Raw genomic sequence first — 24852 nt, forward strand, 5'->3', positions numbered from 1 at the left:
AGTGGTGGATCTAAGAAACTAAATAATGAGTTTCAAGAACTCTCTGTCTATCTATACAACCCAAAAAAATTCAAAGATAGAAGAATAAAACCTATATGTGCAAAAATACTACTATCAGATACTTTTTATATAAAGACAAAGAACTGGAAACTAAACGGTACTCTTTAATTAATGAATGACTGAAAAAATGATATAAGAGAGTAATGAAATACTATTTGCTGTAAAAGTTGAGAGAGCTAGTTTCTGTGAAACCTGGAAAGACCTGGATGATGCAGAGTGAGGTGAAAAAAAAGAAAAATTTTGACTCTAACAGCAATTATGGATAAACAACTTTGGAAGAATTGACCAACTTTCTAAATAATTCATGATGAAGCACATTGTCCATCTCCTGATAGGGAATACAGGGGTGCAAGATGAAACATATATTTTCATTGTGAAATAAATCAGAAGACAAAAAGAAGTTTCAGTTAAATAGATATTATAAAAGAAATATGTGATCAAAATAGAAGATTGCATTATCATATGGTATATATAAATGGTGCACTACTAGAATATAAAATGATGTAAAGCAAAAGGACTCCAGTACAACATATAGAACTTTTGTTATAAAATGTTATGTAGGAAAATTACAGCATGGATATGCATAGATGGGTGTTGAATTTCATGATTAATGAGAACATACATTTCAATGTGATTATAAACTCATTCATATATTTTAAGGACAATAATAATAACTCTTCTTTATTACTAAAGAATGCTTCAAAATATTCAAAGCATTTTGTATACATTTTCTAATTTAATCCTCATAATAATATAACTCATAAGGTATCATATGTCATTTTGCAGAAAAAGAAAATATGGTCCAAGGATGTTATATAATTTACCCAGTTTCACAAAGCTTTGAGATCAAAGTGAATTATAAAAAAATCAAATGTGCTACCCCAGAAACTAACCAGATCTTCAATGGAGGTGATCAAGTACAGGAAAAATGACTGCTAGGAATTTATTTCCACGCATGGGTTAGATTAAACGATGTTAATGCTTTTTCCAACACTCAAATTTTTCTATCTTGTGTGACCAAGTCTCCTGATTCTAGTCTAAAGCTTTGATCATTATTATAGACAGAATAAAAAATGGAAGATTCAAGGATTGATGTTTTTCATTGATGAATTATGTTCATTGTCATCAATGAAAGAACCTTAAACTGTGTATGGTCCTATCCTAGGCACTGTCAGAGATACAAGACATAAAACTTGTCCACTACTTTTAAGAAATGCAGTTTGGTTGAGGAGTCGAGGAGTAAAGCTGTTAATATATGAAAAAAATCACTTCATTTTAAGGCAGTCTGTATTAACTGTCTTATGGTATAGCAGCCATTCAGAGGAGGGAGATATAGTTCCAAATGGGCAATGAGGGAAGGTTTTATAAAGAAGTTATAAGTGTGGAGTTTTGAGGGTAGGCAGGCTTTTGATGGCAGGAAAGTAGTCAGAGGACAACAACAAGCATGCTTTTTCATTCAGTCTTTTGTAAAGAGTTAGGTTTGGCTAATCCAAATGAATTGGAATAGGCCCTGACTTTCTTTTGTATATACTCAGCATCTCTGAGGCAGACCTCAGCATACATTTCGTACTAACTAGATATTTTGATAGAGTACTTGTTTTTTTAGAAGCTTCTATGTTCAACATTCTCCCCTACATCCTGCTCGTTTCCCCCATAGTATCTACTGCAATAGATTTGCAATCTCTAGTTTAAAGAGTCTAAAAATGATTCTGAAAGTTTTTTTTTTCTCCTTTTGAAATTACATAATCTTTTGTGAAATACAAGAATGGTGTAACTACATATCCTAAGGGCCGTGACTCAGCATTTTCTCACATAGCACTTTTATCCTACTAAAACATTATTGAGAAACTTTCTTAACACATAAGGATAAAATTTCGGTTGTGAGTTTCTAAGTTGTCTATTAAGGACTCATGTCAAAAATCCCTAGATATTAAAACTATATCATCATCAACAACAACAAAATTTAAATGATGATTTGCATTCAATAAGTTGTGGTACATGGACCACAACTGGTGAATATTTAACTGCATGATCTTCTCAGAGATGGTCTTTTCTGGAAGAGAGGAGAGTTAAAACTAGATGAGCTAGAAAGACAATAGCCTGTCATTTATTCCTGGAAGGTATGACATGAAGAAAACCAATGTTAATTGAAGAATCAAAAGTGATTTTGAGGGGCAGCTAGGTGGCACAGTGGATCGAGCACCAGCCCTGGAGTCAGGAGTATCTGAGTTCAAATCCAGCCTCAGACACTTAATAATTACCTAGCTGTGTGGCCTTGGGCAAGCCATTTAACCTCATTTGTCTAATAACCCCAAAAACCTAAAAAAGAAAAAAAGTGATTTTGAGGGGTAAATGGTGACACCCACTTCCTACCTTTTGGGAGCTGAAAGACGTGTCTGAACCTATAATTTCATGGGTACAGAGTACATTTCTAAAAGGACACTCCTAGATAAATATGCTATTAATCTAGATCAAGAATTGTTCTGTAAATTACAATTTCAGAGTTTCTTGGAGGACTAATAGGCTGAGATATGCTGAGGGACAATCAGGAAATTCATAGCTGCTAATCTGGCAGAGACTTCAAAAGCAATCAAATCTCCTCATTTTCCATATTAGGAAGCTGAGATCCAATGACTCTAAGTATCAGTCTCAAAGTGACACAAGTAGTAAGCAATCAGAATTAGGATTTAAACCAAAAATCAGCTGATTCAAAAAGGAGTGTTATCACCGCCCCCTAAAAAAAAAGATTAAGGTCATTAACCAAAGGTAAAGTCTCTGTGTCCATGTGAAGGATAGAAATAGAGGTAAGATTTTTGATTTCATATGTAAAGGCGATATTCCCTGGGACAGTGGGTAGAGTTTCACCAGGTCAGGAAGACAGATCTCCAGAAGTTCAAATCTGGCCTCAGACTTTTAATACCTTTGTGACCCTAAACAAGTCACTTTACCTTGTTTGCCTCAGTTCCTCACTTTTAAATAAACTATAGAAGGATATGCTAAAAAAAAAAAAAACAAATAAACAAACAAAACAAAACCCAAAATGAAGTCATGAAGAATTGGACACAACTTAACAAAAACAATGACAAACACTATATAGCTCACAATCTTTTCACCAGTTTCACCCCCTACTTCTGAATTTGGCTCTCTGGTTGCTCCACCCCACACTAAGTAGAAACCTTTCACTTCACCACTAAAGTGGAATATTTTCAGCTTGTCCAAATTACTATTTATAAAGTCATATTAATGATATCTCATGTTCTTCCCTCTTACCTTGAAGATCACAGAAGTAGTTACTATTAACCTCCTGCCCTTCCCAAACACTAAAGGGCTCTATCACCTGCCAGGAGGTTTTTGAAGTCTTTTCACCACAAGAAGGGTGGGGTATGAGAGTGAGGAGATAGGGATTTAAATATTAATGATTTAAATAACTTCAACTAGTGACCTTGAAACTACATTCCTGCTACAAGTTGGCAAATACAACCTTATCTTCTTGAAATCATCTCTTCAAAAACTGGGGTGTAAAGGGGATACATGTACATGTACCATTGCCCCAGGACTCCTTCAGAGAAGCTGAGTCAATATACAACACCCCTCCCCTCTACACCCCATTAATTATTTGGAGATTACAGGATAGAACAGCAGCTCAAGAAGGGGTTTGAACTTTTGTATTTATTTTCTCTTGCCTAGCTTCTTACTACCACCAATAAAGATAAGACTAGTGAGTGCCCCTTGCCCTACTACCAAATTGTCTTGAATTTCCTAGTGTGTGAAGGCAAGTGAGCATAGGTCTTATAATAATCTTTTCATTTACACAGGCTGCTGATATCTTTTACTGCTTATCAAAAAGAGCAAGCAAGGTCAGGGCAGATTTCAGATCCTTAAAATACAAAGGATATCTCCTAGTTTCAGGGTCACAGTACTAGCAGAACTTCAAGCCATTTATCTCAAGGGTAAAATGCCCCATCCATCATGCAACAAAGACAAAAAATTTAGCTGTGATTTTCTATGGCAATTGTAAACAATTTTTTCCCACTGGATTTTTTTTTAGTTAGAAAATCACGGTCTGATTCACCACACAGGCATGCAAATATTGAAATTCTTAAGAAGCCTTTATCTTGTTTTATGGAATTTGAAAAATTGAAAAACTTTTAGTAAGAGTGGAAGAAACTCATGTTCCACAGAAACTAGCTGTGTCCCAGAAAAATAAGAAATTTATCCACTAATTGCAACAGGGTTGCAGGAAACAGCTTCCTCCCTCCCCCAACATCCTTTCCTTCCCTGCAAAGAAACAAAAGATTAATATGAAACAGAAAGTTTCAACTCCTTTTCCCTGCAATCTTATACCTGACCCTACCACCACCACCAAAAGTACCAATGCGCAAACAGACCTTCAAATATTGTTTCTAATTCCTACACCCAATAATGAATTGTAAAACAATGAAAAGGCAAAATAACCAACCTTTTTCAGCAAGTTTCACCCACTTTGTCCGGGTGCCTGCCCAGAGTTTCACAATACTCTTGGCAGTTGGTTGACTCCTCCCCTTAGTCAAAGCTGTTTGGGAGCCAAATTTTCTCTCTTTTCTATTTGTTAACTAACTAAAGGTTTTGCCTCCCCTATTTTCTAACTCGGACATATTCCAGATCCCACTGGAGAGTCCTTCTTTCTGTGTCCATTTGTTTTTTTAGGAGACTTCCTACCTTACCTAGATTCTCCCTTTTGAAAATTCAGTAAGCGTGATACAAAGAGTAAATCTATATCATTTTCTTATAGTTTTAGCATTTTAACAGTATTTAGGAGAAGGCGTAAGGAAAGAGAAGGCTGGCCTTTAATTACCTTGGTGTTGTGCTAAAAGATCAAATCACATAATTACATTATCTCAGAGCTGGATGGGGGCCTCATATATGACTAACCTCCCCCTATTCAATATACCTAATAAATTGAGAATTTGACTCAAGATCTCCAGTGGGGGTGGGAGGATCTTTATGTTCCAAGATAGTGAACTTCCCTTCTGGATAACTCTTATTTTGACAAGTTTTTCCTTTCTATTACACCTAAATTTCCCTCTTTGCAAATTCCTCAAATTGTTCCTAATTTTATCTTTTAAAGTCATCATCTAACTTGCCTTCTGGACACTCCATCTCATCAGTGTCCTGACTAAAAATTGTTGCATAGGAATGAACATGATTATTCCAGAAATTATCAGACTAGAGAGACTATAACATCTGTTTACCTGACACTGTAGTCTAAGAGTAAATTAGTATTTTGTTTTGTTTTATTTTATTTTCTTCATTAGGTTTTTTTTTGGCTGCCATAACACATTATTATCACATTTTGAACTTGTAGTCCCCTAAAATAAAACTCGTATTTTTTTTTTCCATATGAACTGTTGTCTAGTCACATTTTTCCCTTCTGGTACTTATAAAATCAATTTGTTGAACTCAAGGATTAGACTTTACATTTGTCTCTATTAAATTTCCTTTTATTTTTCTTTTTGGCCCATATTCTAATTTGTTAAGATCTTAAACTATCCTTCCCAGATATGTATCACATGAAAATTTGATAAGCCTGGTGTCTAGGCCTTTGTCCAAATCATTGATAAAAATGTTTAATAGAATAGAAATATGCCAGTGTCTTGGGAATCTACATAAGAAACATTCTTCCAGGTTGAAATGGAAATATTAAGAAATATGCTTTGGGTTCACTCATTCAACAAGTTTGTAATCTACCAACTGCTTCATTATCTAGACCAGGCCTCTCAAATTTTGATTGTGCACTCCTATAAGCAAAATTTTTTGAGCACCAAAACCCAACATATGTATATTTATTTATCTACAAATATAATGAACTATATCATGGGGAATTATAAATATACACAAAATCAGAATTTTAAAATATGAGGTAAAGAACAAAATTTCAAAATCTCTTTATGGATGATATGAAAATTTTTTAATCTTGAAAACAAGGTGATTGATTGAATATGCCTCATTAAAAATAATCTCTGTGTCTGACCTAGGGATAATAAAGTGGTATGGGATAGGATAGACTTGTCAACTCCAGTTGTTTCATAGTAATTAATTAATTTAATCAATGTAGCTAGCCAAGCAGATGCATTTCTTTTCTTTTTTTAAAAAAAGACTTTCATTGAAAGATACACAATACAGCAAGAAAATAGCATGTTCACAGTCAGTGAATAAAACCATTTCTCAGCAAGTTTTGTGTTTCTGTGTTGATACAAAAATAACAAAAGTAAAGTGTTTTGATTTAAATTTAGCAAAAATCATTTTGCTATAAATTCATCTCATTTTTGTGTAGATGTGTTTAATGAATGGCATAATGCTTTGATTTTCTATTTCTTTTGACTATTTGTATCTGTGTTTGTGTGAGAATGTTTCAATGAATGTAAGGAATAGCAAGAAGGTCAGTTTGACTAAAAGTGCAGTAATTTATAATATTGGAAAAGTGAAAAAGGATCCAGATTGTGAAGGATTTTAAATGATGAACAGAAGAATTTACATTTGATTGTAGAGGCAATAGGTAACCACTGAAGTTAATTGAATAGGTAGTGGGGTTCTTGTTCAAACTTTCATATTAGAAAAATCAATTTGTCAATGAGTTTCATCACTTTCCACACTCTAGACTTTCTCTCCCATCTCCCAGATCTTCATCTTAAAACTCATTACATTCCCGAAATTCAAATACTGCAAGTAGCCTCCACTGACTGGAAAGCTCCCTCTCCAAATCTCCATTTAAGGAGTGTACTCAGAAGAGCCACATTTCATTTTTTAACAGATTTTATGTGCTGTCTTCTCTCAGAATGCAAACTCCTTGAGGTCAGTTCACCCCTTTCTTTCTCTTTATATTTGTATTAACAGAATTTAATACAATGATTAACCTAACGTTAGTGTGTAATACAAGCTTGTTGACTGACAATATAGTCAATGAATTGGAGTGGGAAGATACTGGATACAGGAGGCTCATTTAGGAGGCCACTGCAATAGTCCATGTGAAAGATAGTGATGTTCTGAACTAGAATGAGTGAAAAGAAAATCAAAGATACTTTGCAGATAAATGATAAGACTTGACTTATCAAAACTATTTGGATGGGGGCACTTAGATGATGTAGTAGATAGTGCATTGATCCTGGAGTCAGGAGGAACTGAGTTCAAATTTCACCTCAGACACAATAATTACCCCAGCTGTGTGACCTTGGGCAAGTCACTTAACCCCATTGCCTTGCAAAAACCAAAACCTTAAAAAAAACTATTTGGATGAAAAAAGTAAGGATGATACAATGTTGGTGAACCTTAGTGATCAGAATGATAGTGGTTCCCTCGACAAATTTAGAGAAATTTAGTAGAACAGTGAGTTTGGGGTTAAAAATAATTTAATAAGTTTTATCTATTCTTGCCTGCTCATCCTATGCAACTTACATTCCCTCATCCAAAACTAAAGAAGAGGAGTAGGGTAAAAATTTTATTCACCTTTCCTTTCCACAGGATTTGTAGCCGGCTCTCTGAGAGAAATCTATTTTAACCTCAAGGTGATCTAGGGGGAAGTAGGGAGGTATTCAACAACAGGATGTGATAGTACACTGGGAAAATTTGGACCTATCATAGATGATTAACAAATGTGGTTTTCATAGAGACAAATCCTATTGCTGGCCATTACAGGAAGGGTGAGATACGACCTATCTTCCTTCCCTCAGTCATGCTTTGGCATCTCTCTCTTTGATTTGTCTGTTATTCAGTCATGTCCAACTATTTGTTTTCCTTTTTGGTCTTACTACTTATTTAATAAGAAGTCAATATGTCAAGTGCTATCATAGAAAGACTACTAAGTTGGAAATCAAGAGATCTGAGTTTTATTACAAGTTTTACCCAATTCTGACCAGGAGCAAATTTTAGGGAAGAATCTAAGATAGAGTTGCGGATATGTAATCACCATTTTCAAATATTTCAAATATTATATAAGTTAGAGATTAGATTTGGATGGTTATTTTGGATCGCTAAATGCTCTCCATGCCTCATTTTCTTCATCCGTAAAATGATGATAATAATAATTGCTTTGTAAATCACATATAATTGTCATGAGAATCAGATGAGGCAATTGGAGCTCACCACTGGTATTCAAATGTATGGAATAATAGTATTAATTCTAGTACTACTTGGCTACACTTGAATAATTGGTAGTTGAAACCTTCTTGATCTTGCTTTGAGAAGGATGTGCTTTAAAAAAATCAAAACTCCTATCTGTCTATTTATTTTTATTAAACTGTACCTATTTGCCACAATAATAATCATAGTGGTATTTCTAGGTTTCATGAAATGTTGGGAGACCTCTGATCTAGACATATGGTATTATTAGGATGAAGAGTTTAATTGAGCTTAAATTGGCAATTACTAAGAAGTTTTCTTGGATGGTTGAACAGATGTCCAACTGAGCTGAATCAAGTCAGTCCTGTTTTAATTTTAAGTAAGATACTCTTTGTCCAACATAAAAACCACCCTTCTCACAGATATTTAATACAACTAATACCTGCCTCTCCTTATCTAGCACCTGTGACATTTCTCAGCTTTATTTGAGAAATCGCATTATTGCTACTACTGATATATCTATCCTAGAAAGAAATAGACTTTAGTTTTTAAGACTGTCAAATCAGAAGCTTTTGTAAGAGCAAAATGATTCATTCCATTATTGCACATCTTAGAATGTGTGTTCGTAACTATAACTTGAGAAAGGTATTTGGTATAAGTGTTCACTTGTTTGACAATTCTGTTCTCAATTTTGAAAGTAGTTTTCCTGTTAAGTGCATATCTGACAATGGTATGCCAGGGCTCAGTCATGCAAAATAATTATTGTTCACGGTCCTTTGCCTTAAGTCAATAGCTCTGGGCAAAATGCAACATAATGCTGAGATCTAAAGTTTCTAAATCAAAACTAAGAAAAAGGTGACTTTTTAAACAGATGTGTTGGAACATTCTCAAAGTTTCAACAGTGAATAGCTAGTGATTTCCTTGGATCACAAGAAATATAATATTTCTAGCAGCAAATCCATCATTAGGAATTATGTCAATTTGCATTTGTATAGTTTGATAATTGCTTTTATTAGAACAATGTAATACAAAGAATAAATGTTGTTATTGAAGTATTAACAAATAATAAACATCATTTTTTTTCTGAGGATTATTCTAGATGACAGAGTGGATAGAGTACCAAACCTAGAGTTACCAAGGAAGATCTCACTTCAAGTTTGGCTTCAGATACTTAATAGCTGTGTGACCCTAGACCAAGTCATTTAATCCCTGTTTGTCTCATTGCAAAGTACTTGGCGTCTTTCTGGCACATAATAAGCATTAAATAAATGGCAGATGTTATTTTAAAAATTGTCTATCGGGACACCTAGGTGGCTCAGTGGATAGAGAATAGGTCCTGGAGTCAGGAGGACCTGAGTGTGACCTTGGGCAAATCATTTAATCCCATTGCCTTGAAAAAAAACAAAAGAAGTTGTCTATTTTCAGTTTTTTGGATGCATATGACTATCAGTATCCCCCTCTCAAATTTGATTGTACATTAAATAAATGGTTGAGATTTTATAGTGATTTGGTGATTTCTGGCATTACCAGAAATCCAAGATTATTTAGACACAAATTTTAATAGAGAATCATGTTTGTATGACATGAACTCACTGCAGAATAGACAATGATTCCATCAAAGGAGAAACATTCTTTCTAGTGTCTAGTATACAAGGGATTTCTTTCCAGGACATGGAAAGTGCTGATTGACTATTAGTTGAAAATCCACAGATCATTGACCTATTGACTGAGAGTTCCTTGAGCCTTATTATATAGGGGAAAGGTAAGTGTTATCACAAGAACATGTTTAAGAAGTTGTTGCTTGGTAAATGGTTTTACATCTGAGTTTTAAGTACAGCTAGGTGGCTCAGTAAATAGGGTGCTGAGTCAACAAGTTCAGAGTTCAATTTTGTTCTCAGACATTTACTAGCTGTGTGACCCTGGGCAAGTTATTTAATCTTTCTTTGCCTTAATCCAGTGAAGAAGGAAAAGACAAATCACTTCAATATCTTGACTAAGAAAGTCCCATTGACAGCATTGACCTGCTGTAGTCCTTAGGGTCTTAAAGAGTCAGACATTGAGTGTCTGATAAGACTTTAGAAAAGTCTGGAAAGACTTGCAGGTTGAATGAAGTGAGTAGAACCAGGAGAACATTTTTCACTGTAATCACAACATTGTGAGATGATCAACTATGATGGACACAGTTCCTCTTAATACTTCAGTGATCAGAGAGTCAGACATTACTGAAAGACAGAACAACAACAACAAAACATTATATACTTAAGAATTTAAGGGTAATTCTTAGTTTATATTTCTATGGTTCACTTGTCTATCTTATAAGGTTATAGTTATATCTAGTTATAATTAATTAAGATTATTTTGGTTCATTCGCAACATGGGCTAATAAGGACATATATTTTACAAGACTTCATATATATAATTGATATCCTATTTCTTGCCTTCTCAAAGAACAGGAGAGGTAGAATGGCAAAAGGAATTTTGAAATGCAGATTTTGAAAATAAAGTTAATATTTTTGCATGTAAGTAGAAACAGCAGTGTAGTAAATAAAAGTATTCTAAAATATAAATATTTTTAAAAAGGACAATTTAGCTCCTTCCCACAAAAATCTTACTATATTGCTTTATCTTGACATGAGTGTGAACATTGGATCCAGGAGGAGGGAAGGTAGTAAGATTGCAGACACTAATTACCTTGCTGTGTGACCTTAAACCTATTGCCTTGCAAAAACCTAAAAAATATTGCAAAAAAAGTAGAAATTCAAAGAGATAGCAGATAGGCTGTTTTGTGTAAGGATCAGCAAGGAGCTGACACGTTTTCAAGATCCTTGTGGAGGTGGTTTGTTGGAAGAACTAGGCTTTACTCCTAGCTATTACTCTCTTCCTCTCTTGCCTTTCATGTCTTTCTTCTTAAAATCCCTAAATTTGCAATCTCATTGCCTTCCCTCCTCCAATTTATGTGGTATATCTCATTTGAGAAATTTGCTTGCATGTTGTTTCCCCATTAGATAGTGAGGGCAGGGATGGATTTTGTCTTTATTTGTAACTGTAGCTCTAAGACCATGTCCGCTACACAATAGGAACTTAATAAATAAATGCTGATTTAAAAAAAGAAAAAAAAAACAGAAAATGTGCCAGACCTAATTCTGATTGAAAAATCCAAGAAAAAGTTATAATGTGTCATTTTTCCAACCAAGGAAAGCTTGGAAGAGACAGACAGAGAGGTTTACCAATGAGATCTGACTAAGAGAGGGCTCCTGGATCCAATGTCATGTGCAGAGTATTTTTATGCCCCTGGACTGAAGGAGAGCTACGACTATGCATCATGTCAGGAAGTCGTTTGTTTTCCATTTTTTGGAAGATCAATTACAATATGATTTTGGGATCAGCTGTAGCTGATCAGTCCAATATGAGTTTGGAAGGTTACTTCCACAAATCAGGCACAACTTGTCCATTAGAACTTTTAGGGTAGAGGCAGTTCTGAATTTACATAACTCACTTTTCCTTTGTGCTTCTATAATTCTGCTTTGCTGAGCAGTCCTGTACCAGCATTTCCCATGTAGCAGGAACCAGGGCAAGCAGAGATTCCAGGTGATCCCTCATCTAGCACAAGGGGAATAAATGGAAGTTATCTGGAAGCTATACCTCCCATTAACTATCCAATTCTAGGGCAGACTTAGGAGAAGATCTACAATGGGGGTGACAGAGAAGAGGAGTCACTAGAAGACACTAGAGATGTTCTGTGCAAGGAAAAAAGTCAAAGTAATAGTAGCTATGTGACTGGTTTTAGATGCAGAGAAAGAATTAGCCTCCAGAGCAAGAATTAGCCTCCATAGCCCAGTAGAATCATATGTTGAAAAAACCAGGAGTTCTAACCAAAGGAAAGGTTACAATCCAGTCTGCCTTCCAGAAGCCTAATAATATCTATGTCTTGTAGCACTCTTCTAAAACTCTCAGCCCAGGACACTGACAGAACCTAAACCTGCTTCAGGAACTTGCAGAGCTCAGAACAAAAGATCAAAGAGCACTAAAAGCTGTCAGGTCCCAGTCTGAGTTATGAAGGTAGAAGAAAGATTTAAGAGAACAAAGGCTCAGGTCAAACATTCTTGGAAGCACTCAGAGTCCAGCACTAACAGAAACTCCAGGCTTAAGAAGTATTTTGGAAGAATGGGCAAAGCAAATATGGTTCTAGAAATAATAGTATGTTTCATATCTGAAAGGCTTCTCATGTTTTAACAATCATGCTTTCACTTCATGTCTTATGAAGAAACTCATCATCAATGGGCTAATAACTGGGTGATAAATTTTTTGGTTGTTGAAACTCATAAAGAGAGAAAGGAAGAGAGTAAGTATTTATCTAGTGCCTACTACATGCCAGTCATGAAGCTTTTTACAAATATCATCTTAATTGATTCTCAGAACAATGCTGGGGGGATAGGAACTGATTATTATTTTCATCTGAGGCAGATGTCAAATGATTTTCCTACAGTCACCTAGCTAGTAAGGGCCTGAGGTTGGGTTTGAGCTCAGGACTTCTTGATATAGGAGTAGCACTGTAATCCACTGAACCACCAATTGCCTCTAATGAAAAAAGAAATATGCAAAATTATTCCCATACCTGGGCTAGCCCTTTGTTCCCTTCTACCACTACAATAGGACTTTAAAGGAGGAAAAAATGATACTAAAAGTCATTTTATTCAATTTAAATACTGGTACTGTATTTTGAGATACTTATCACTTCAATTATCAATCATATCAATTTAGCATGTTTTATAATAATGAAACCAGAAGATGTAATAAAGTTACAATTAATATCTAATCACTAAACATAAATTTCCCTCAAAAAAGGCCAATAAAAGAGTTGACACAGTTGAATAAATTGGGGACATTTATTCATTTTGTATTTAAGGGCATATGATAAGATGCCACCACAAAATTAACTTCAGCTGAGATACAATTGTTTCAAATAATAAAGAGCTAGATAAATTATAGAAGAAATTCTGTAGATTCCATTATATTGAATCAATATATACTTCAATATTCAATCACTTCATTGTAATGGTAGTCCTAGGATTGACTGCAGTGCTCATGTTGGAAATGAGAATGATAAAAGACTTATAGATTACACAGAAGCCTTTTGATTATATATCTTGGTTAGATTCTTCAAAAAAAGAGAAAGAAAGTATAGGATATGGAAAACATCAAATAATATTATTAGAAATGAAATTGATTGTTTTTTAAAAGATAAGAATAAATCAATCACTCAAAAAAAAAAACTCATGCAGTCTGACTTCAGATTCCATAATTCAATCTAAACTTGATTTTCCTAAGTTAGCCCAAATCTCTAAATCTCCACATTCAATGGCTTTTTCTCAAATCTTATCTAGCATGACTTCTATTCAGCATAGAAATGTTGACCACTACCTCCTTCTGGAAACTTTATTTTTCCCTAGGCTTTTGTGAAACTGTGATCTCCTGCTTGACCATTCCTTAGAAGATCACCACTCAGACATTGGAATTCTATGTACAGTTTTATCACAGATATTTGTTGTTGTTGTTGTTGTTTTTGTTGTTGCAAGTTCCCTTAATGATCTCATTAACTCAAGTAGATTCCTTTACTCTCTCTCTCTCTCTCTCTCTCTCTCTCTCTCTCTCTCTCTCTCTCTCTCTCTCTCCTCTGTCCAGCGCCCATGGATTTTATTATCAACCCTATGTAGATAACTGTCAGATCTATATATTTAGCTTCAAATCTCTCTCTCTCCCAAACCTCATTCCTGAATCAACGATTGCCTAACAACTTCCCTATTTCTGCCACATACCACTATCTTGTCAATGTCTCGTTAGTAATCTCAACATTATTCCAGACTTCTTATCATTTTTGCCACCATAATATCGTTTGCATTGACTCCTCTCTATTCAGTTACTATCTTAGTTAAGAAAAACATTGCCTTCTGTATAAATTATTGCGTTGGCCTCCTATTTTGTTTCTCCCAATTCAATTTAAGTGATTGATCTGACTTTGTCTTTCCTCTACTCAATCAACTCCAGTGGTTTGCTGTTTCCTTGAAGATAATATCTTCCTGTTTTGAATTTTAAAGCCCCTTACAACCTGAACCCAAACCATCTGCTGTTCTTGTTCAGTCAGTTCAGCCATGTCTGACTGTGATCCCATCTGGGTTTTCTTGAAAAGATGCTGAAGGAGCTTGCCATTTCCTTCTCCAGTTCATTTTACAGATGAGAAAACTGAGACAAACAGGGATAAATGATTAATCCAAGGTTACAGAGCTAGTGTCCCAGGTTGAATTTGAACTCAGATCTTCCTGACTCCAAGCTCAACACTCTATCTACTACATCACCTATCCTCAAATCATCTAGCCATCATAAATGTATATCACAAAACCTTACACTTTACAAGTCAACCAACCAAACCAGCCTTCTTTTAGTTTCTCAAGCAAGAGATACTTGATCTCTCATTTCTATATTTATACTGTATATTTCCTATATCTGGAAGGTATTTTCTCTTATCTTTTACCTCATAAACTCTTTCTTCTTTCAAGGCATATATTTGGAACCTATACACATGAGAGGCTTACTGAAAAAACAAAAAGACATTTTTTAAAGGTGGGTCAATGCCTTTGAATTTGCAGGAACTATATTGCCAGTCTTCCAAAGACTGAATTCTTAAATTGTGACCTATGATTTCAGAAGTGAAGGTCCTCTTGATGGATGTTTAGCAGTGGAGAGTGTAGACTGGTGAGGTCTTTTTTCCCCCAGTAATTTTTAATCTCTCTTTCCTCATTGGCATAGAATAGAGATACTAGAACTGAAAATGAAAGTCGTCACATGGAAAACCAATATTTGACAGAAACTTAAATGTTTATAATATTAAAAATAAAAAAGTAGATTGCTATTTCATTATTTTACCTTATTCTCAATATTAATACAGCTGGTATATGAGACAAATAAAGAACTTGAGAGTTTACCAATTGATTTACAATTTGTATCATAGTATGAGGTGAACATCTGCATGGCACAATAAGAAATTAAAGATTATTCAGTAATTTTCCAAATATTTAATAATAATAATAATAACAATAATAATATCATTAATTACAAACCAACAGCCTAAAACCCATAATCCATACTGACAGAAATACTGTTTTTTTTGAAAGCAAACATTTTTATTTTAGGTTTTTGCAAGGCAAATGGGGTTAAGTGGCTTGCCCAAGGCCACACAGCTAGGTAATTATTAAGTGCCTGAGACTGGATTTGAACCCAGGTACTCCTGACTCCAGGGCCAGTGATTTATCCACTGTGCCACCTAGCCACCCCAACAGCAATACTTTTGTGCTAAATTGTTTTTAAGCCATATTCATAATAAATGGGTATAGAATTGCCATCATCCTATTTGGAAGAGAAAGAGCTAGATGATATGGATGAGTAAATAACATAGTACTGTTCTTTGAAAAGAAATAAATCTATGTATGCATAGACTTTTATATATATATACATATATATTCCTTTAGTTCTTTATAATGATATTAATTTTAAGCTTTAAAAATTAAGAACTTATTTCTAAATTAATATGATTTATATTTTTCTGTTTAAAAATGCCTTAAAACTTTCTTATTCTCATGTGTACTTCTGTAGGAGATTATGTTTCCTTTTCTTTTCCCTCTCAATGAACTGGTATTGTTGTGTCCAACTCCAAAAATTCATAAAGGCTGTTTTTTTCTCTTTTGAAACCTCTCTTATGGATATATCAGGCAGACTTCTCAAGGTCTGTTCTACTTTGACCAAAGTCAAGCTAACTCAAGAAATTGGGCAGCTTTGAAATTAAAACATTTATGTTTTAATCACTCCTCAAAACTCTGGTAGTGCTCTTGCTCTAGGTGGATGAGATTGAAATCAGCACAAGATTTTAAAATATTCTACCCTGATATAGTAAAACACTAATTACTCTTTATTATCTAGGCAACTTTTTCATATTGGAATGAAAAAAAGGTGAGCCAGCAAAGGAAAAGAAGGGTGTGATGGCAGAATGGGAGAGGTAAGACTTTCCCTTATGACCTTTGTTATATTTGTCTAAGAGTTTCAGAAAAACCTCCAAACTCATTTTGAGAATTCTAAGAGTATTAAATCCAGAGGAACTCCTCTAGGAAATTCAGTATATAAAGCAGACAAAAATATCCCAATCACAATTTCAAGTCTATGTTCAAAAAGTTCATGTCTGACTTCTGAATCAGAAATTTAGCCACTTTTTTTTTTTTAGTTTCACATGGAACATATCTTGAAAATAGTAGGGAGAGATCACATTATGTTTTCTTTTTCTCCTTTCCCCTCAGGTAAAGTGAGAAAGACAATACTGTTCAAAGAATCCAATCAGATAAGTTATTAGAAGTTTCTTTACTGGAAAAAAGAAAAATACTTTCTCAAAAGACATCTAAAGAATTAGGATGAGAGGATTAGCCTTTGACTAGGTCCTGGCTGGCAGAAATGACTCCATGCTTGACCACTGGTTAACCTATCTATATACTGAGGAACTTCTTATGTTATCCAACAACTGGTTTGATCTGCTACATTTAGGGTTAGAAATATAAAGTTAGTAAACTATTAGCTTAGCCAACTTTATTTAATCCAAATAGATAATGTTACTGTGGTTGATAAAGGATTTGGGAGAGTCAAAGTACAAAGAACACACTGAGTGTACAAAAAAATCTTTCTGCTACACATTTCTCTTGAATCTTTCCATGGACAAACATCAGATATAAGGGCAGAGCTCTCAATTGGAGAATACTGCTTCCTATACATGGAGCTACCAATATATGCTACACACACTTGTTTATTAGTGATCGATAAATGGCCTAATTTTGATCCCTCAGAGTTATTATACTCTGTTTCCCCTCCTCCCTTATCCAGGATCTATTTTTCTATTCTATAAGGAAATGGAAGATAGTCTAGGTCCTTTCTTAAGCAAAAGGACCCAGAATATGAATAAAAGGTAATACTCTTAACAACACCCAATCATTCTATATAGTCAAAAATGGAAATAAGTCAGTAAACTTACTATGCAGATCTTATATTTTAGTAGGGGGAGGCAGGATAGTTGCTATTTCTATTGTAACCAATAAACTGTATGCTATGATCCAGGCAATTGTTCTGAAAAGCAACTTGATGATGCAAGTCATAACACTATTCATGACTTTGTTCCAAAAACTTCACCAATGAATATATTCCAAGGAGAACAAAGATGAAAATATCCGATGATAACAAAATATTTATAGTTGTGACAATCTTGTCATAGAAATAAACAAAACAAAAATAAAACTGGAAACAAAATGGTTCCCCATCATTTGAGGAATGGTGGAACAAATGTGATCATGAATACAAACAAATACTACTGTACCATAAGAAATGTCAATTAAAGGGAATTCAGAACTGATCCACAGTGAAGAACAAAGAACCAGAGCAATATGTGCAATGACTAGGATAAAAAATCACTTAAATACTGTTAAATGTAGGTTAATCGCAATGAGCAATCTTAGTTCTTAAAGAACAGATTTTATTACATATTCTTTTCTCATTAGAAACTCAGAATTTTGCATACTTTTGCTTTTTCTTAACTTGCTTTGCTTAATTCTTTTCTTTCTAGTGTAAAGGAGTGGCTTAAAGAGTTTTTCTACAACCCCATCACCAGGTATAAAGTAGCAGTGACAAGAAGATGGTAAGGAATGCTTCTTCAACCACTTTTCAAATTATGACTACCTCTCTATTTGAGTCAGAAGCAAATAATTTACTATGCCCAGGAGGCTTTAAATATCTAGGATCTCCCTACTTTGTGGGGAGATTGGGGTAGGGACATCAGATTTCTATTCTCTCCTTCCTTGGAATAGACCCTGGCATATACAACAATTTGTCTAAAGAAAGGGAGACATTCTAATATTAGAACAGTATTCTACTAGTTTGTTCCAAATTTCTGAATCTCAACTGAGGGAGCAGAAATATACTTCAGGCAGAAATACATAAAGAAATCGGGTGTTAAACAGATGAAGTAGCTCCAAGGAAAGTGTCCCTGGCAGTGCAGAAAAGAGTTTACTATAGACTTAAGAGAGAGATAGCCTTGGCAATAGAAAGTAGGAAAGAGCCACATGCCCAACAGAGATGAGGCAGAAGAGGGGAGCTGCATCAATGCAGGATTCTTTCAACTGAAAAAGGATTCCCAAGTCCTTCAGTCAGTACCAGGAGCTTGGCTACACGTTTATCCTATTGATGTTCAATGATGTTGCCATTGTACTCTAAATATATACCCATCTTCCCAAGGACAAGGTATTTGTGTGAGAATATACCCAAGGATTAGGGGAAGAGGACAGAATATTTCTTATTTATTATTTTACAATGCTATCTTAATCATAGAATCATAAAACTATCGAAGCACATGTTTGGAAAGCGGCCATTTTACCTTAGGAACCTGAGAATTCAAATTCAGCTAGTAGTTTGAACAAATATTATTTTTCTGCCTATTTCTCTCTCTCTCTCTCTCTCTCTCTCTCTCATTTTCTCCCCAAATCTGTCAATCTGTCTCAAGCATTCTCAGTCCACTTTAATTTATGTAACACAACCTAACTGGGCCTTCAGTTTACTATCCCACTTTCATTAGCAGTTCTTTCAAATCTTTTCATTCTTCCTCAGATCTTTCATGGTTCCCCCTTCCCCACTTTCTTAGTTGACAATCTTGCTATTTCACAGAAATAAAATTCTTATATTTTCAAATTAATATTTTATTATATTTTTCCATTTACATGTTATAAAAGCTTTTCAACATTCATCCATATACTTATACTTTTTTAAAAGTTACATATACATATTTCCTTCCACACTCCCTTTCCACTCTCCTTCCCTCAGTGGTAAATAGACTGGTGAGTATTATACATATAATTTATATTTAATATGTTTACAGATTAGTCATTTTCTGTATGAGGAATTACAATTAAGGGAAAAGAAAGAAAACCATGAGATAAGAAAGAAAAACATGAGAAATTTTTAAAAAAGTGAATGTAGTGTTCATTCAGATTTGTAAGTTTTGGTTTTGCTTTGCTTTGCTCTGTTTTCTTCTTCTGATTGTGAATAGCATTGTCCAGAGTGGGTCTCCCAGGTCTCTGAACTGCTGAGAGGAGTGGCATCCATCAAGCTTGATCAACTCACAATGCTGCTGTTAATGCATGCAATATTCTCTTGGTTCTGCTCCCTTGGCTCAGCATCAGTTCCTGTAATTTGTTCCATTTCTTCTGTAGAGTCCAACAATTCATGATTTCTCATAGAACAATAACACCCTATAACATTCATATATCACTACTTGTTCATTAATTCTCCAATTGATAGGAATCCCCTCAATTTCCAGTTCTTTGCCACTGCAAAAAAGAACTGCTATGAATATTTTGGAAAAAGGGGGGAATTTCCCATCTTTCACGATTTTTTTATGGATATAGACCTAGTATTAGAATTGCTGGGTGAAAGGGTATGTTTAGTTTTATTGCTCTTTGGGAATAGTTTCATATTGCTCTCCAGAACTGTTGGATCAGTTCACAGTTACACCAACAATGCATTAATGTCCCAATCCTCCCACAACCTCACCAACATTGATAATTTTCTTATTTTGTCATCTTAGCCAATCTGATATGTGTGTGAGGTGGAACCTAATAGTTGTTTTAATTTGCAATTCTTTAATCAGTAATGACTGAGAGTATTTTTTCATATGATTATAGTTTTAATTTATTCATTTTAAAACTGCCTGTTCAAATTCTTTGATCACATTTCAATTGGGGAATGGTTTGTAACTATAAATTTGATGCATTCCTCTATATATTTTAGAAATGAGAACTTTATCAAAACCCCTACCTGTAAATATTGTTTCTCAGTTTTGTTTTTCTTTTAAATGGGGCAGCATTGATTTTATTAGTGCAAAATCTTTTTAATTTGATAGTCAAAATCATTCATTTTGCAATTTATAATGTACTCTATTTCTTGCTTGATCTTAAATTTCTTCCCTTTCCATAGATTTGACAGATAAAGTACTTCTGATCTGCATTGTCCTTTATATCTAAATCCTGAACTGCTTTTGGCTTTATTTTGGTATAGGGTGTGAGATGTGGGGTCTATGTCTAATTTTTGTCATACTACTTTCCAGTTTTCCCAACAATTTTGCTCAAATAGTGATTCTTGTTCCAGAAACTAATGTCTCTAGGTTTGTCAAGTAGATTATAGAAATCATTTGCTACTGTTCCTTGTTAACCTATCCTAATCCACTGATCCATTTAAAATTTTTTTAATTTTTAATTTTTGCAAGATATTGGGGTTAAGTGCCTAACTCAAGGTCACACAGCTAATTATGTATCAAGTGTCTGAGGTCAAATATAAACTCAGGGCCTCCTGACTTCAGGGCTTGTGCTCTGTCCATTGCACCATCTAACTGTCCCCATTAATCTATTTCTTAACCAGTAGGAGGCAGTTTTGATGACTGCTGCTTTATAGCACAGTTTTAGATCTGGTGGAGCTAAGCCACCTTCCTTTACATTTTTTCTTCATCAGTTCCCTTGATATTCTTGATCTTTTGCTGCTCTAGATGAACTTTGTTACCATTTTTTACAGCTTGGTAAAATATTTGGTAGTTATTCGGTACTTTGGTATGGCACTGAATAAGTCATTTAATTTGGGTAGAATTGACATTTTTATTATATTCGCTCAATCCAACCATGAGCAACTGACATTTTCTCAGTTGTTAGACATGACTATATAGGTGTGTGAAAAGTGCTTTGTAATTGTGTTCATAGAGTTTCTGGGTTTGTCTTGAGAGATAGGTTCACAAGTATTTCATGTTGTCTGTGGTTACTTTAAATGGAATTTTTCATTCTTTCTCTTGTTCTTGGACATTGTGGTTCATATATAGAAATGCTAATGATTTATGTGGGTTTATTTTATATCCTGTTACTTTGCCAAATTTGTTAATTATCTAAAGTAGTTTTTTTAGAGAATTTTCTAAGTACACCATCATATCATCTGCAAATGGTGAAAGCTTTGCTTCCTCATTGCCAATTCTGATTCCTTCAATTTCTTTTTCTTCTCATTGCTAAAGCTAACATTTCTAATACTATATTGAATAGTAATGGCGATAATGGTCATCCTTGTTTAACCCCTGATTTTGTTGGAAATGCTCTGAGTTTATTCCAATTACATGTATTTGGTGATGCTTTAGATAGATAGATACTATTTATTATTTTAAGGCAAACACCATTTATTCCTAAACTTTCCTAGTGTTTTGAATAGGAATGTATGTTGTGTTTTATCAAAGGCTTTTTCAGCATCTGTTGAGATAATCATATGATTTCTGTTTGTTTTGTTATTGATATTTTCAATTATGTTGAGTGTTTTCTATTATTGAACCATCCATGCATATCTGCTATAAATTCTACCTGATCATGGTGTATTATACTAGTAATAACTTGCAGTAATCTCTTTGCTAAAATTTTATTTAAGATTTTTGCATCAATATTTATTAGGGAGATTGGTCTATATTTTTCTTAGTCTGTTTTGGTTCTTCCTGGTTTAGATATCAGCATCATACTGGTGTCATAAAAGGAATCTAGCTAAACTCCTTTGTTCTCATATTTTTTCAAATAGTTTATGCACAATTTTAATTAATTGTTCCTTAAATGTTTGTATGAATTCTCTTGTAAATCCACCTGGAGCTGGAGACTTTTGATTAGCGAGTTTACTGTTAGTTTCTTCAATTTCTTTTTCTGAAATGAGGCTATACAAGTATTTTTATTTCCTCTGCTGTTAATCTGGGTAGTGTGAATTTTTGTAAATATTCATCCATTTCACTCAGGTTATTTATTGGCATACAGTTTGGCAAAGAAGCCATGAATTCTCTCTTTGATTTCCTCCTCATTGGTGGTGAGTTCACCCTTTTCATTTTTGATATTGATAATTTGTTTTTCTTCTTTTTTGTTTTAATCACATTAACCTTAGATTTAGTTATTTTACTGTTTTTTCATAAAACTAACTTAGTTTTATTTATTAAGTCAATGACTTTCTTGCTTTCAGTTTTATTAATCTCTTCCTTGATTTTCAGAATTACTAATTTAGTATTTAATTAGAGATGCTTAATTTGTTCTTTTTCTACTTTTTTTAGTTGCATACCCAAATCATTGATTGTCTTTTACATTTTTAATATAAGTATTTATAGATATAACATTTCCCTTAAAAACTGCTTTGACTGCATCTCATAAATTTTGGTAAAATGTCTCATTGTTACTTTTTGGATGAAATGGTTGATAATTTCAATGATTTGTTGTTTGATCCACTCATTCTTTAAAATTAAGTTATTTAGTTTCCAATTTTCAGTTTATCTTTCCATGACCATTTATTTCATGTAATTTTTATTGCATCATGATCTGAAAAGTATATATTTATAATGCCTGAATTTTTGCATTTGAATGTATGGTTTTTATGCCCTAGTAAATGGTCAAGTTTGGCATAGGTGCTATGTACTGCAGAGAAAAAAGGAAATACTTTTCTATCTTCATTCAGTTTTCTCCAGAGGTCTATCATATCTAAGTTTTCTAAGATTTCATTTACCTATTTAATGTCCTTCTTGTTTATTTTTTGGGGGTTAGATTTATCTAATTCTAGGAGAAGGAGGTCGAGGTTCCCCATTATTAAAGTATTGCTATGTCTCCTTATAATTCATTCAACTTCTACTCTAAGAATTGGGATGTTTTATCTTTAGGTACACATATATTTAATAATGATATAGTTTCATTACCTAAGGTGACTTTTAAGTACATGAAGTTTTCTTCTTTATCTCTTCTAATGAGATCTATTTTTACTTTTGCTTTGTCTGAGATTAGCATCATTACTCCTGATTTTTTTGTTTCAGCTGAAACATGATATATTTTCCTTGAACCTTTGACCTTTACCCTGTGTGTGTGTGTGTGTGTGTGTTTCTCTCTGCTTCAAATGAATTTTTTGTAAACAGCATATTGTAGGTTCTGGTTTTTAATTCATTCTGTTATCCACTTCTGTTTTATGGGAGAGTTCATCCCATTCACATTTACAGTTGATTACTAATTCTGTATTTCCTTCCATGCTATCTTTTTCAATTTACTTTTCTCTTTCCTTTGTTCTTCTTTCCCTTGCAATGTTTTACTCCCTTTCCCCTTAACTTTTCATTTAAATTTTAACTTTTGGGGCAGCTAGGTGGCATGGTGGATAGAGCACTGGCCCTGGAATCTGGAGCACCTGAGTTCAAATTCAGCCTCAGACACTTAATAATTGCCTGACTGTGTAATCTCATTGCCTTAAATAAAAAAATAATTTTAATTTTTAATTTCATTTCATTTATACCTTCACCTTCCCTTTTATCAGTCCCTTCTTCCCTTTTCTTTCCCTTCCTCCTCGCCCCCCCCCATTTCCCTCTAGACTAGAAATTGGGTTTTTTAAACCCAATTGGGAATGTACCTCTTTTTTGAAAGCAACCCCTGCCCTGTGGAAGCTCACAGTTTTGTGTTTTTTAGTTTAGTTTTGTTTTTTGCAAGGCAATGGTGTTAAGTGACTTGTCCAAGGTATTGACAGTTTGAGGTTGGATTTGAACTCAGGTTCTCCTGACTCCAGGACCAGTATTCTATCCCTGGGAATGAATCTTATTCCCTCTCTGGGCCAAATCTATTGAATAAAATTTACTCTGTGTTCACACCTTCCCTTCTTTACCTCTACTATAATAAGACTATGTGCCTCTTCACCTGGTGTTATTTTTCCACTAATACTTAACCTCCTTTTTATGCTTTTATTATTTCAACCCTGTCTTATACTTATTTTCCCTTTTATCAAATTAAACTTCTTTTATCTGACCTATAGAAGGACTATCAATCAAATTACTATCAATAAAAGTACCATCAATCAAAGGTTGATTGGGTGATTGCTTGATTATTTTGGTAAGCTTGTGCCACCATCTTGGCTCTGTCCTTGAAGTCCTATAGAAAGAAAATCAGGGCAATACACCATGACATTCCTCTTCTCCTCTCTTTCTAAGCTCCTATCACTCAGATGTCTTCTTCCACTAACTCTTCCTTCAAGTGCCCTTACTCATTACCAAGACTAAATCCTCTATCATTTATTCAACTGATCCCATTTCATCCCGACTCCAACAGATTGACTGTCATCTCTACTCTTTTTTTTAATGCTTCATTCTGTTTTCAGATACATCAGTTTTTGGAATGAATAGTATTCATTATCATAAGTACTTCAGAGGTGTCTTGAGTCACAGTAATAGTGAGAAATCGTAAGTCGCTCATAGTAGTCCATACTACAGATTTGCTGTTACTACACACACACACACACACACACACACACACACACACACACACACACACACATATGCATATATAATACATTTCCCATTGAATCTGCTCATTTAAGTTTTTTTACTGACAGCATCATTTCTTATAGCAGAGTAGCATTCTATCACAATCATATATTACAATTTGTTCAGTCAGTCCTCAATTGATGGGCCTCCTCTTAATTTCAAGTTCCTTGCTACAAGAAAAAAATTGTTACATAAAGGCCTTTCCTTCCTGTTTTTTTTATCTGTTCTGTAATATAGACCTAGTAGTGGCATTTCTAGGTCAAAGGGCAGACATGGTTTTA

General features: G+C 34.1%; 1 protein-coding gene across 2 annotated transcripts in view; it reads right to left on the reverse strand.

The window, feature by feature from the left end:
• The window catches only part of MGST1 (microsomal glutathione S-transferase 1), a 31395-nt gene extending 26772 nt beyond the window's left edge, over positions 1–4623 (reverse strand). The window contains exon 1 of one of the 2 annotated variants that reach the window (XM_074194354.1): positions 4520–4623. The gene's annotated coding sequence lies outside the window, so the exon portion shown is untranslated. Of the gene's footprint in view, positions 1–3330; positions 3425–4519 lie in introns of those variants that run through there. The other variant, XM_074194355.1, reaches the window with a different exon arrangement.
• Positions 4624–24852: the final 20229 nt, after the last annotated feature.

This window comes from Macrotis lagotis, chromosome 7 (genome assembly GCF_037893015.1).
Source record: "Macrotis lagotis isolate mMagLag1 chromosome 7, bilby.v1.9.chrom.fasta, whole genome shotgun sequence".
NCBI classification, from domain to species: domain Eukaryota; kingdom Metazoa; phylum Chordata; class Mammalia; order Peramelemorphia; family Peramelidae; genus Macrotis; species Macrotis lagotis.